Source organism: Dama dama, chromosome 21 (genome assembly GCF_033118175.1).
Source record: "Dama dama isolate Ldn47 chromosome 21, ASM3311817v1, whole genome shotgun sequence".
NCBI classification, from domain to species: domain Eukaryota; kingdom Metazoa; phylum Chordata; class Mammalia; order Artiodactyla; family Cervidae; genus Dama; species Dama dama.
Genome location: NC_083701.1, coordinates 37309925 through 37322125, shown reverse-complemented (window position 1 = coordinate 37322125; position 12201 = coordinate 37309925).

Genomic DNA, 12201 nt, shown 5'->3' with positions numbered 1-12201 from the left:
ATTGCTTAAAGATTTTTATAGTATCTCTTTATACCCTTGCATGCATGCTAAGTTGCTTCAGTCATATCCAACTCTTTGGGACCTTATGGACTGTAGTCTGCCAGCCTCCTCTATCCATGGGGATTCTCCAGGCAAGAATACTGGAATGGGTTGCCATTTCCTCCTCCAGGGGGATTCCCGACCCAGGATCCAACTCAAGTCTCTTATATCTCTTGTTGGCAGGCAGGTTCCTTACCACTAGCACCACCTAGGAAGTCCCTTTTTATGTGAAAGTCACTCTGTAGCCTGCCAGGCTCCTCTGTCCATGGAATTCTCCAGGCCAGAATACTGTAGTGGATAGCTGTTCTCTTCTCCAGGGGATCTTCCCAACCCAGGAATTGAACACAGGTCGCTGACATTGCAGGCAGATTCTTTACCATCTGAGCCACAGGGGAAGCCCCTTTATACCCTTAAGTGAATTCAAATGCTACAGCAAAAGTGATCCTTACCAAATTTGTTTATCCATTCACACTTCAGAGCAGAAGAAAAAGCAAAACTGTGACATCAATCAGAGTGGGGTTTAAACTCCAGCTCCACTCTTACCCTGAGCTCTCCTGCACCTTCACTTCATCATGTGCAAAATATGAGCATCTATGAGTGCCATGGCATTCGCTGAGAGACTGTGTATAAAGAGTAGCCAAAAGTGGGGTCCAGCTGCTTGCCACTCAAAAGCCAATAAAGAGGCCAGGTTGGTGGGAAGGAAAGTTTTATTTTTGATGCTTGCAACAGTTGGGAGAGTGGGAAACAGGGGCCCACCTGTCCAAAGGCCAACTTCCCCCCCCTCCTCCCACCCCAGACTATCAAGGGGCAAGGACTTTTAGGGGGCAAGAGCTTTTATAGACAGAAGGGCAGGGGTGGGGAGGGGTGGCTACATGCCAAAACAACACAGTCATCTCTGATAGTCATCTTGAAATTGGTCATGCAGTGGTCTGACCAACATCATCTTGATTGTTTTAAGTACAGTTAATCTTCAGTTTCAGGGTTGGTTTGTTCCCACTTCCTTGCCCAGTTCTCAGAATCGTGGCAGCTTATGTCATGGTTATAGTCTGGTCATCATGTAGTTAACTCCTTCCACCTGGTAGGGGTTTCAGTATGTATAAGACAGCTCCCAGGATATGGCTCAGAATATTATCTATAGCCCTTGAGCAAGAACTAAAGGTCCTTGACTATGCTTAATGGCTAAACTATTATTATTATTTGGTTTCCTTTGACTGTTTTCCTTTGTTTCTACATGTTCTCACTTCTCTGATTAAACTTTTTCCTTGGCTCAAGTTATTCCACAGACAAAAGGCAGGCAGAGGACATGGGGGGCAAGGATCATAGGATCCTGCTCCATTTCAAGAGCACTTAGCATGTTGCCTGCAAAACAGCAGTTGATAAAAGAATTTTTGGAAAAGCCCCTTCATGATGTTAAGAAGACATCATACTTGCTCTTCTCTCTTTAGGCCTCAAAATGTTTTCACTAGTCACTGAGAGAGCTACAATTCAAACATGACTTTTTGACTACTAGGCAAGTACTGCTTTCTACAATACTATGCTAGCTTTACACCAAAGAAGTTGTAGACTTTCAAGCTTTACACAGCTGGAGTAGACATTAGGGAAAATACAGCCACTTTCTTGAAAAGTAGTCCCCACAGATATATAGGTATATACATGTCTATTAGAACACAAACTACCATATCAAACTACTGCTCACATGTCTTTCTTGTGCATTCGACTTTGAGTCTCAGAAGGTCAAAGACCCAGTATTATTCATTTTAGTATCCCCAAGAATCCAAAATAGTGCTTTGTACATAAAAGATGCTCCCAAACTGCTTATTAATTGAGAAAAAGAGTAGCTAACCACCGTCACCAGTAGCAGCGGTGAACAATGACAGACAATAATAAAGTGTAGCCTATCGACTGCTCTAAAAATTCTGTGTAAAGGTAATTTCATTCGACAAAATTCAGTACTTACAAATCTGGACTGTGGATCATGGCTCAGTAAACTGACTGTTTTTTATGTTAACTTTTAAAATTTTTACGTATTTATTCTTGGCTACACAGGGTCTTCATTGCTGCACGAGAGCTTTCTCTAGTTGCGACAAGCAGGAGCCCCTCTTCGCTGCAGTGTGAGGGCTTCTCGTCGCGGTGGCTCTCTTGCTGAGGCACAGGCTCCAGGCGCGGGGGCTTCAGTCGTCTTGGTACACGGGCTCTGGAACGAGGGCTCAGTTGGTGTGGCACACAGGCTTAGGTCCCCCTCAGTGTGTGGAGTCTTCCCAGAGCAGGTATCGAACCATACACCCCGCACTGGCTGGCAGATTCTCAACCACTGGAATACCAGGGAAGTCCTACGTTAATATTTATTGAAATTCGTCATTCATTTAGATATTTCTGAGAGATTGAAGTTAAAATGGATTTAATTGGTACTATGAAAAACAGTTCACTTACTCTCTCTGAACCTGAGTCACCTTACCTATAATTATGATGAAAATCTACATGATATGCTGGATACACAGATCTACTCAATTTGGAAAAATTCCTTGAGCTAAACAATTAATGATTTGTGCACTTTCCTTTATGTCTTATGCTTCAGTCAATTTTTAAATTATCATATAGAAGTATTATAGCTGAATGATGTATATATATTTATGCAGTTGTCATTATGTAAAATTCTACTACTGACATTACCTATTTTGACAGGTATTAGGCAATTCATACATATTTGTAAACATTTTTTAATATATGTCAACTAAACCAGAGATCTTGAGACCTTCTGACAAACTGAACTACTCCAGGTTTCTGCTTTTTAAAGTACTTTTATGAATGACCACAAGAGGTCTCTATCTTTTTAAGAATAATCAATCCCTTGCCATTGTTTTTTTTTTTTTTTTTTTTCTTGACAAATAAGAAAACTGAAATGGCGATATTCTTCAGAGAATATATATGACTAATTAAGCTATCTAATTCAAAATGAAATTTTCCAAAATTAGGGGAAAAAATATTTTATACATATGTAAAAAATAGAATATCTCCACTTTCTCCTGACAATAGCTACTAAGCACCCACAATCTATTTTGCCTGCCCTGTCTGACCCCCGCCAGTTTTCTGACCCATGTGAACAGCACAGGATTTGTAACTGATATATTACAACTACAATAAGAAAAAGGGGTAGAAGTCCTTATTTAGACATTATTTTCAAGAATTTTTATCTCAAGTGTGAACAATTCCTGTTAACTGATATTCTCAAGCATCTACAAAACTAATTATCTAATTGAATGAGATAAAAGTTGGCTCCTCAAAAATACACTGATTTGATCATGTAATTGCAATGGCTCCAACTAGTTTATCAAAGCACTAATCAGCTCCTATACTTATTGTCCTTCTTGAAGTATGGTCCCTTGACAAGCAGATCAGTATCATCTGGAAACTTGTTAGAACTGCCCATTCTACTCTGAAGGTGGAACCCAGAGTGTTTTTAAAGGCCCTCCAGGCTTTTCTGATGCACGTTAAGTCTGAGAACTACCAGTTTAATGTATAACTGATGAGCCATCTTAGTTCTTAGCCCCCAGTTTGCCCCATTGGTAAAATTTGTAGACCCAAATAGTGCCTGTATGTCAAAGGCTGTCTTATGGTATCTGGAAGAAAAAAATAATTTGGAACCACTCCTACAAAACAGCCTGATAAAAATCCCAGGAAGCCAAGCCACCAGTTAGAGTTTACAGGTGCAAGATGTCAAGACTCCTTTGCTTTCCCCTCCAAAAATGTAGATCACCCCCTGTGTGCTTCTAGACGAAAGCCTCAATGGACTTAGAATAGACCAGGCCATCTTCTGAAACTCCAAAATGCTTCCTCTGGCTCTCTCTGCATCCCAGAGCAAAGAGTCATAATTAATACCAAGTGCAACTTACTAATTCAGGAGGATCTCACCATGAGGTTACTGTAAATTTATATTCATTACTTTCCTAATTTCTCAAAGAAACACTACTAATGTTAACAATGCACTAAATTCTTTATTTTTTAGTAGAAAATTTGTTTTGAGCCGTAATTCTCATGGAAAGGATTTGACAGATCTGTCCACCCTATCTCACCCATCTCTGTTGTGATGAATGGTGTACATTTCAGAATAAATGTACAAGAACATGGACCAGTATACAGTTAAAGGGCTTCTGAAATGGTAAAGAACCTGTCTGCCAATGCAGGAGATACAAGAGACGATGGTTCAATCCCTGCGTCAGGAAGATCCCTTGGAAGAGGGTACAGTAACCCGCTCCAGTATTCTTGCCTAGAGAATCCCCACGGACAGAGGAGCCTGGTGGGCTACAGTCCATAGGGTCCCAAGGAGTTGGACACAACTGAAGCGACTGAGCATGCACATATACAGTTAAAACAAAGATACATTTGCACTATATGGTTGCTAGTATTTTTTGACGTGTTTATTGTGCAACAGGACCTATGTTGAAGACTTTGTATGTGGACTCTATTGTAACACTTGCAAACTCCCCTAGAGTAGGGGAGATATCCTCCCTGTGTTTTAAATGAGCACAGAGAAGTCAGGAAATTTTTCAAACTCACATAAATAAGAAAGCACCAAAACTGCAACTTAGCTTCCCCACACCGCCATGTTCATTTCTGGACTTCACGTGCTCACTGGAGTACATCGCTAAAAAAGTACTTTGGTGATTACATTAGTATTAGTGAATGTCACTCATGAGGGTAAAGAAATCAAAGAGAAAACAAAAAGGAGTCACTTAGCAGCTTTCTTCACTGGTATTTGAATAGTATCACCAACAGTTCTTTCATTAATGTTACAGTAATAGAAAGATCTATTCATAAATGTTTGCAGTGATGAAAGCCTCAAGGATATTTAGATGTGAAAAAAACAAGCATATTCCATAGGGGATACTTACTGCTTATGGCTGAAATTGCATTTTGATTAGTTATGTTTCCTGAAGTTAATGTTTTCTTACTAATTTACAGTGGGCTTAGGTACTGATCATCCTTTCATCCTAACCAATTGCCTTCTTCAAAATGGAAGATGGGCATTCCTGGTGGATCAGATGGTAAAGAATCTGCCTGCAGTGCTGGAGATCTGGGTTTGATCTCTGGGTTGGGAAGATCCTGTGGAGGAGGACATGGCAACTCACTCCAGTATTCTTGCCTGGAGAATCCCATGGACAGAGGAGACTGGCAGGCTACAGTCCAAGGGATCACAAACAGTCAGATATGACTGAGAAATTAAGCTCATACACAGTGGAAGATACTTTTCTTCCTGTTTCTCAATAAATGATTCAAGTTGTCTTCCAGGACACCTCCTTCTGTCACTTTCTTTGTACGTTTAAAGGACTCTTTCCAAGCATTTATGATCATTTGGCATTTATCCTGGTAATTCAAATCAGAATATTTAATAATACATTGAAATTTCTTTTTCCAGTGTCCTTGCTTTTGTGTTCTTTTAGTCACTAAATAATAAGCAGAGAAGTTAATTTATGCCCCCATTGTCCCTGGCCACATGAGAAAAATGGCATTAAAGCTCAGAGATATGAGCTTTAAAGAAAGAAAAGCTTAAGTTACAAAGATTGCTCTAAGTCGGATTTTGCTTTGTGAATGTATAAATAGGACCAGATAAGGTTCTGGGCAGCAGCAGATCCCAGGCACCAAATTGTCATCTCTGTTCCTTTGGCACCGACTTCAACACACTAGCATGGTTCTTTTTTCTTAACCACCCAACGTCACCAGGGACGTTGAGAGAACAAACATGACAGCTAGTGCTATAAAAGCTACTTCATTTATCTCTTTAGTCTTAGTAAGATCCTGAAGAAGCATGAGATAATAGTGACAATAAAACACAGCACTGAAGTTTACAATCAGACACCAAAGTCTAAAGCAACATTTCCTTTCATTTTTTACATACTGTATTTTCTGAATAAAAGCAATATTGTGATCCATGGAGAAAGATTCATTTAAATCCTAAGCACGTAGAGTAACTGAAACAGATGAAAGCATGGAACCGAATCTGTGTTTATGAAGTTACATGAGGAGGGACTTCCCTGGTGGTCCAGTGGTTAAGACTCTGTGCTCCCAATGCTGTGCTGGGGGCCCAGGTGTGATGGCTCAGTGGTAAAGAATCCGCCTGCCCATGCAGTAAACGCATGAGACTCAGGTTCAGTCCCTGGGTTGGGAAGATCCCCTGGAGGAGGAAATGGCAAGCCACTCCAGTATTCTGGCCTGGAAAAATCCCATGGACAGAGGAGCCTGGCGGGCTACAGTCCATGGACTTGAAAAGAGAGAGACATAACTGAGCGACTGAGCATGCACGGAACTAGACCCCACATGCTGCAACTAAGAGTTCGCAGGCCGCAACTGAAGATCCTGCATGCCACAGCTAAGACCTGGAATAGTCAAATAAATAAATTAAAATTAAACATTAGAAAAAAAAGCTACATGAGGGAGACAGGTGACACCGTGAACCTGTTTCCAGGGACTTATTGCATGACATTCGGGACTGGTTGGAGAGACCAAATGAAAGATCCAGAGAGAAGGAGCTGGGCTTTATATAAGAAATGAAATCCTTTTAGAGCAAGAAAGTTTAACAGAAAAAGGAAAACTCATCAAATTCAGGTGATGCTTTAGTTTTTAAAACACATGGAAAAAAGTCAGGACCATATATTAGCTTAAACTGTTTTCAGCCTAAAAAAAACTATTGCTGTATGCAAGTTACGAAAATGGAAAAGCCCAATTTGACCAAATCCACGTGGCCAAAGAATGTAAAGATGGCAAAACCACAACCACCCAGAGACATGGCCATATATTATATGAAACAAATATACATGAAAAGGGACATGGTAAGATGTAGCACTCAGAGTTGCAAAAATGGTGAGAACCCAGTGCCCAGACTGCAAAGAGAGACCAGGGAGGTTTGAAGGCAAGGATATGCTGCTTCCTCCAAGACCTGCTGGGGCAAAGGTGCTGATTCTGTACAATGAAGTGGCTGAAATCCGATGGGCGCACTTTAAATAACTGATGACCAACGAGAGCCCTCTTATTCACCTTCCTCGTTACGCATGTGCCTTGACGGCCACGGCAGCTGCAGATAACAGCGAGCTCTCAGGCAGACATGCGGGGAAGGTCTGGGCTCAGTTCTCCAGAGCCCTGAGCCAGCTGTCCGGAAAGCCGATTTAGAACGAACCTATGACCAGAAGGGTGCTGAGTCCCCCTAGCTCTGCGGTGGGCTCTGTACACCCCCACCACCCACCCCTTTTCTTTGTATGCTAAGTCACAGCTCCAAAATCAAGCCGCTCGGTCAGCATCAACTTCTGTGCATGTTTCCTCCAAAGCCCTCAGCCAGCTCCACAGAGCCAGCAGGCGCTGGGTGCCGCAAATGTGATCCCGTCTGTCGTTTCGGCCTCAGCAGAAGAGCGACATGACCATATTTATTGCTGTTGCTATTCTAGGGGCTGGGTGACGTTCTTCTCCCCTTGTGGCTGAGCCCGTTCATCTTTCACCACTCCCTCCAAGTCTGCGAGGCTAAAACCAGGGATACAAATAGATTCTATCAGGAGGAAAGTTAAAACGAGAAGTTCTGAAGTATTCCTGAACCTATTTGCTTTATGGCATGAAAAGTTATAAATTCTGCGGTTCTGTATTTTAAACGTGTACTACTAGTATCCCATTGTTACCATAAGCTGCTACTGATGGTAACTTTGCTAAAGAAAGAAAACATGAATAAAGGTGGTGGGGAGATGATCTGGCTGATAAACATGGCTTGGAAATTTGGCAAATGTTGAATTTTCCACTGTTGAGTCTTAGGAGTGTCCACATGTTACCAGAACACTTGAAGCTTTCTGCTTGCCTCAGACTCTTCCTTACTAAGCCACTCCTCTTTTGTGACGCGAAAGGGACTAATTGACAAGCCACAGAACTCCTATTAAGGATACAATGGTGCAGGGCACAGGTGACAGGGCTCCTAGAAAGTAACTATATACAGACTTTCTAAATGAAGAACTTAGGTACATAAATAACTAATTACCGCATGTGTTACACGCTGCACCAAATGAGAGGGAGTCTGTCTTTACCACTGACCCCTATTCATTACCGATGGGTCAAATCTTCCACTGTAACTCGTGATCACTCTGTGTTTGGGCTCACCTGGCTGATCCATCGTCTGCCCTTGGCAACAGTTCTATCGCTGGCTTTGCTAAAATGACTCTTTGGATTCATGTGCTCTGCTGCAATTCCACTCTGTCACATACAAGGCAGCAGAACATTCTAGGGGAGGCAGTGGGTTGCCGAGGTAGGTGCATGGGTCCTGGAGCCAGCTGCCTGGGTTTGAGCCCTGGCTAGCTGCTGTGGGACCTCGTTAAGCCTCCACTTCCTCTGTAAAATTAGGATGATAGCAGTAATCGCCTTCCAGAGCTGTGGTGAGAATTAAATAGGAGAAAAATACATATGTAAACACAGAAAAACTAAAAGCCTGAGGACAGGAGCTGTGCTGTCATTTACCTGCAGGGAAATTTAACCTCTCTCTAGCACATTTCCTTTGGCTCAACTGTAGCTGGTCTTCAAACTGTCTGTTCACTCTCAAAATCACAGTATGCAATTGTGCTCCAGATTGGGAGGTTTCTGGCTGTTTCCCTGCGAAATGCCTTTCCAATAGCCAGGGTAGTATCTAAAGTGCACTCTCAGCTGGCAGCTCAGCTAATTTTCACCTGAAATGTCCATAAACTATAGGAGTATTTCAGTAAAAGCCCTCACAAGGCCTGGTTCTTCTTCTTAACAAAGTGACAGGTACATTCCCTGTAGCTCAGATGGTAGAGAATCTGCCTGCAGTGCAGGAGACCTGGGTTCCATCACTGGGTCAGGAAGATCCCCTGGAGAAGGGAATGGCAACCCACTCCAGTATTCTTTTTTGGAGAACTCCATGGACAGAGGAGCTTGACTGGCTACAGTCCATGGGGTCACAAAGGGTCAGACACAGATCTAAGCGATGAACACACACATACACACAGACACACGTGTATCTATGGAGAATTCCATGGACAGAGAAGCCTGGCGGGCTGCCAGTCTATGGGATTGCAGTCAGACAACTGAGCGACTAACACTTTCACTTTCACTTATATACATACACATATCACAATTATGGCTTTTTTGCCCTAATATGATTTTGGTCTTTCTTCCCTCTTTCTAGTTGCATATTTCTGGACCATCACACCTCAGCTATGTAAAAATGGAACTGCTTTATTTCTCTAGGACCACTTAACAGTTCTGAAGACTCATTACCACTGATAGTGGAAAATACTCTTAATTTTGTCCCTTTTGGTGTAACTCAGTCCTTCTCATAGAATACAGATCTCTGGAGAAATATCCAGTCACTCTTCCCCCTCTCTCTGGTGGTGGTAGGGAGGGTGGGGAATGGCTCTCATTTTCTGTTGGTGTACAGTTCGCTTGACCTCAAGAGAAGGGCATCTGGTTTGAAAACTATCCCCTGGTCCTCACTGGTCTCTCACAAGGTGTCTTGTGCAGCTGGATCTTTGAGACTTGACCTCTGGCCTTGCTGCATGTGCTGAAGGGTTCGTAACTGGCCAGTCCTTCCAGCATGGTCAGGCACCGGCAATGTGTGGCCACCCCAGCCCTCCCCCACAATGCTGACTCTGTCTGGCCTCTAACTGATCCTCTGACATTCAACCATATCTTCCATCCAGTCCCTGTCTTTGTGACATCCACCTAAAACCTTAACTCTCACCATACGAAGGAAATCCATGAGCAATCCACTTGCTCGTAATTCTCACCAGCACTGAGTCAGGGGAACTCATCTGTGGCTTCCTCCATATTTCAACCCCCAAGCAGCAGAGCTAGAGAGACCTAGGAGACCTGTTGTAGTTAAGGTTCTCCAGGAAACAGACTTTGGGATTCGCCTAGAAAAGATTTATTGGCAAATGTTCTCCAGAACAACACGTAAGAGAGTGCGGGAAGCTGGGTTGAGCAGAAAGAGAAGTGAGGATTGCCAGGGACTTGGAAAGAAACTGATTTTGCTGGCATCTCTGAGCTGGGAGGGACTCTAATAGTTGTTCCAATTGAGACATGGGGTCTAGAACTTTACATGCCCACGGTGGACTAGTCATTGGATATGTGCTGCTCAGTGAGCTCACCTGACCTTGAGCTAAGGGGCCTTCTTCGGCTAAGGGCAGTGAGTGGAGAGGGCTTCCCTGGTGGCTCAGTGGTAGTAAATATGCCTGCCAGTGCAGGAGATGTGGGTTTGAACCTTGGGTCGGGAAGATCCCCTGGAGAAGGAAATGGCAACCCACTTCAGTACTCTTGCCTTGGAAATCCCAGGGACAGAGGAGCCTGGTGGGCTATAGTTCATGGGGTCACAAAAGAGCAGACACAGTTTAGCAACTAAACAACAATACCAGCCAGATGTGAGGCTTCAGCTGCCAGGATTCACAGCAGCTGAGGAAAAAGTACCTGGTCCACATCAGTGTCCACTGAAGGCTAACATGCCTCTGTCCTAACATGCCTGTCCAGAGTTTCTTCCAACTCTCTGATGAGGTGCTGCCACCCCTCTCCCCAGACATCCAGGAGAGAAGTAGAATATGCAAACCTTCTGCCTCTGAGTCTCTGTATACCTGGGGATATGTCTTAGAATTTTCACTCCCATTCATCCTCTCCCAGACTTCTCCAAACTGCTCTGATATCATGGCCTGAAAGTGAAAGTGTTAGTCATGTCCAACTCTTTGCGACCCCATGAACTGTAGCCTGCCAAGCTCCTCTGTCCATGGACTTCTCCAGGCAAGAATACTGGAGTGGGTTGCTATTTCCTTCTGCAGGAGATCTTCCCAACCCAGGGATCGAACCTGGGTCTCCTAAACTGCAGGCAGATTCTTTATCGTCTGAGCCACTAGGGGGTGATATCATAGCCTACATCCTCTCTAATCCACGTTTCACAGTAAATACCTTGTGTTCAAGCCCCCAGTGGATAACTTTGGGGAACCCCACAAATGACTTCTTTTTCTCAGCAAAGCCTGAATAGTACCCATATTAGGCTTGGCATCTTTTTCTTAAGTTAAAATTTGATTTCAAGCTGAGTTTCAAGTTTAGTTCTTCATACCGTGCCCACCCCTCTCTCTGAAGCAATGGATATTATTGATAGGTGAAAGACTTTAACACCCTGAAACAGTAAAACTTTGGTTGACATTTCATATATATTAACCTAATCAACTTACAGTGATACACTACCAGATTTTCTACCTTATCAGAAAATGCACATTTCTTTTATTGGCTGCTCTTTGCATTTGGTAAACTACACAAACTGTTGAGAGCTCTCAGCTTTACAGAGCCCCTACTCAAATTTCTTTGGGAGCTACTCTTTTTTTTTTTTTTTTTTGTCCATCTAATTTAAATTACAAGTCCAACCAGATATTCTGATAAGAAATTTACTTTTCCTTAGGAGAAAGGAAATACTACCATGGCATTGTTAATAACTGTATACATTTCCACCTTTTGGGGGGCTTCCCAGGTGGCTCAGTGGGTAAAAAATCTGCCTGCAATGCAGGAGACGTGGGTTGGATCCCTGGGTTGGGAAGATCTCCTGGAGGAGGGCATGACAACCACTCCAGTACTCTTGCCTGGAGAATCCCATAGACAGAGGAGCCTGGCAGGCTACAGTCTATAGGGTTGCAAAGAGTCAGGCACAACTAAAGCAACTGAGCACCCCACCTTTTTTTTTTAAGGGTTAAAAATTACTTTGAGTAACTGACTTATGTGAAATTAAAACTTTATAACACAGAAAGAAATCACTTTCAGTACAATTGTTTTGGTAATATGAATACATGAAATGATCATAACTTCAAATGCAATTTTTCAACTTTGAATATTTTTACACACTTCTATAAAAATAAACAAACAAACAAACAAAAAAAAACCCAGTCTTAACTATCCCCAGATTCCAATGTGACAGTAACACATCAGTGTTTTCTTTGACACGCTGCACCCCTCCCTGTCTTCCACACAAAGGGCTCTAGTGCTACAACAGCGTTGCCAAAGTGGAAGCTGTTGTTTCAAGTTCTAAGAACCAGCTTGGCAAGGAAACCTTTCTTCCACTTGCACACTAGATCCAGAAACCCAGTGATGAACCATGAGAACCAGAATGATGCATCTCAGCCAAGTCTGCCTTCCTAAACATAG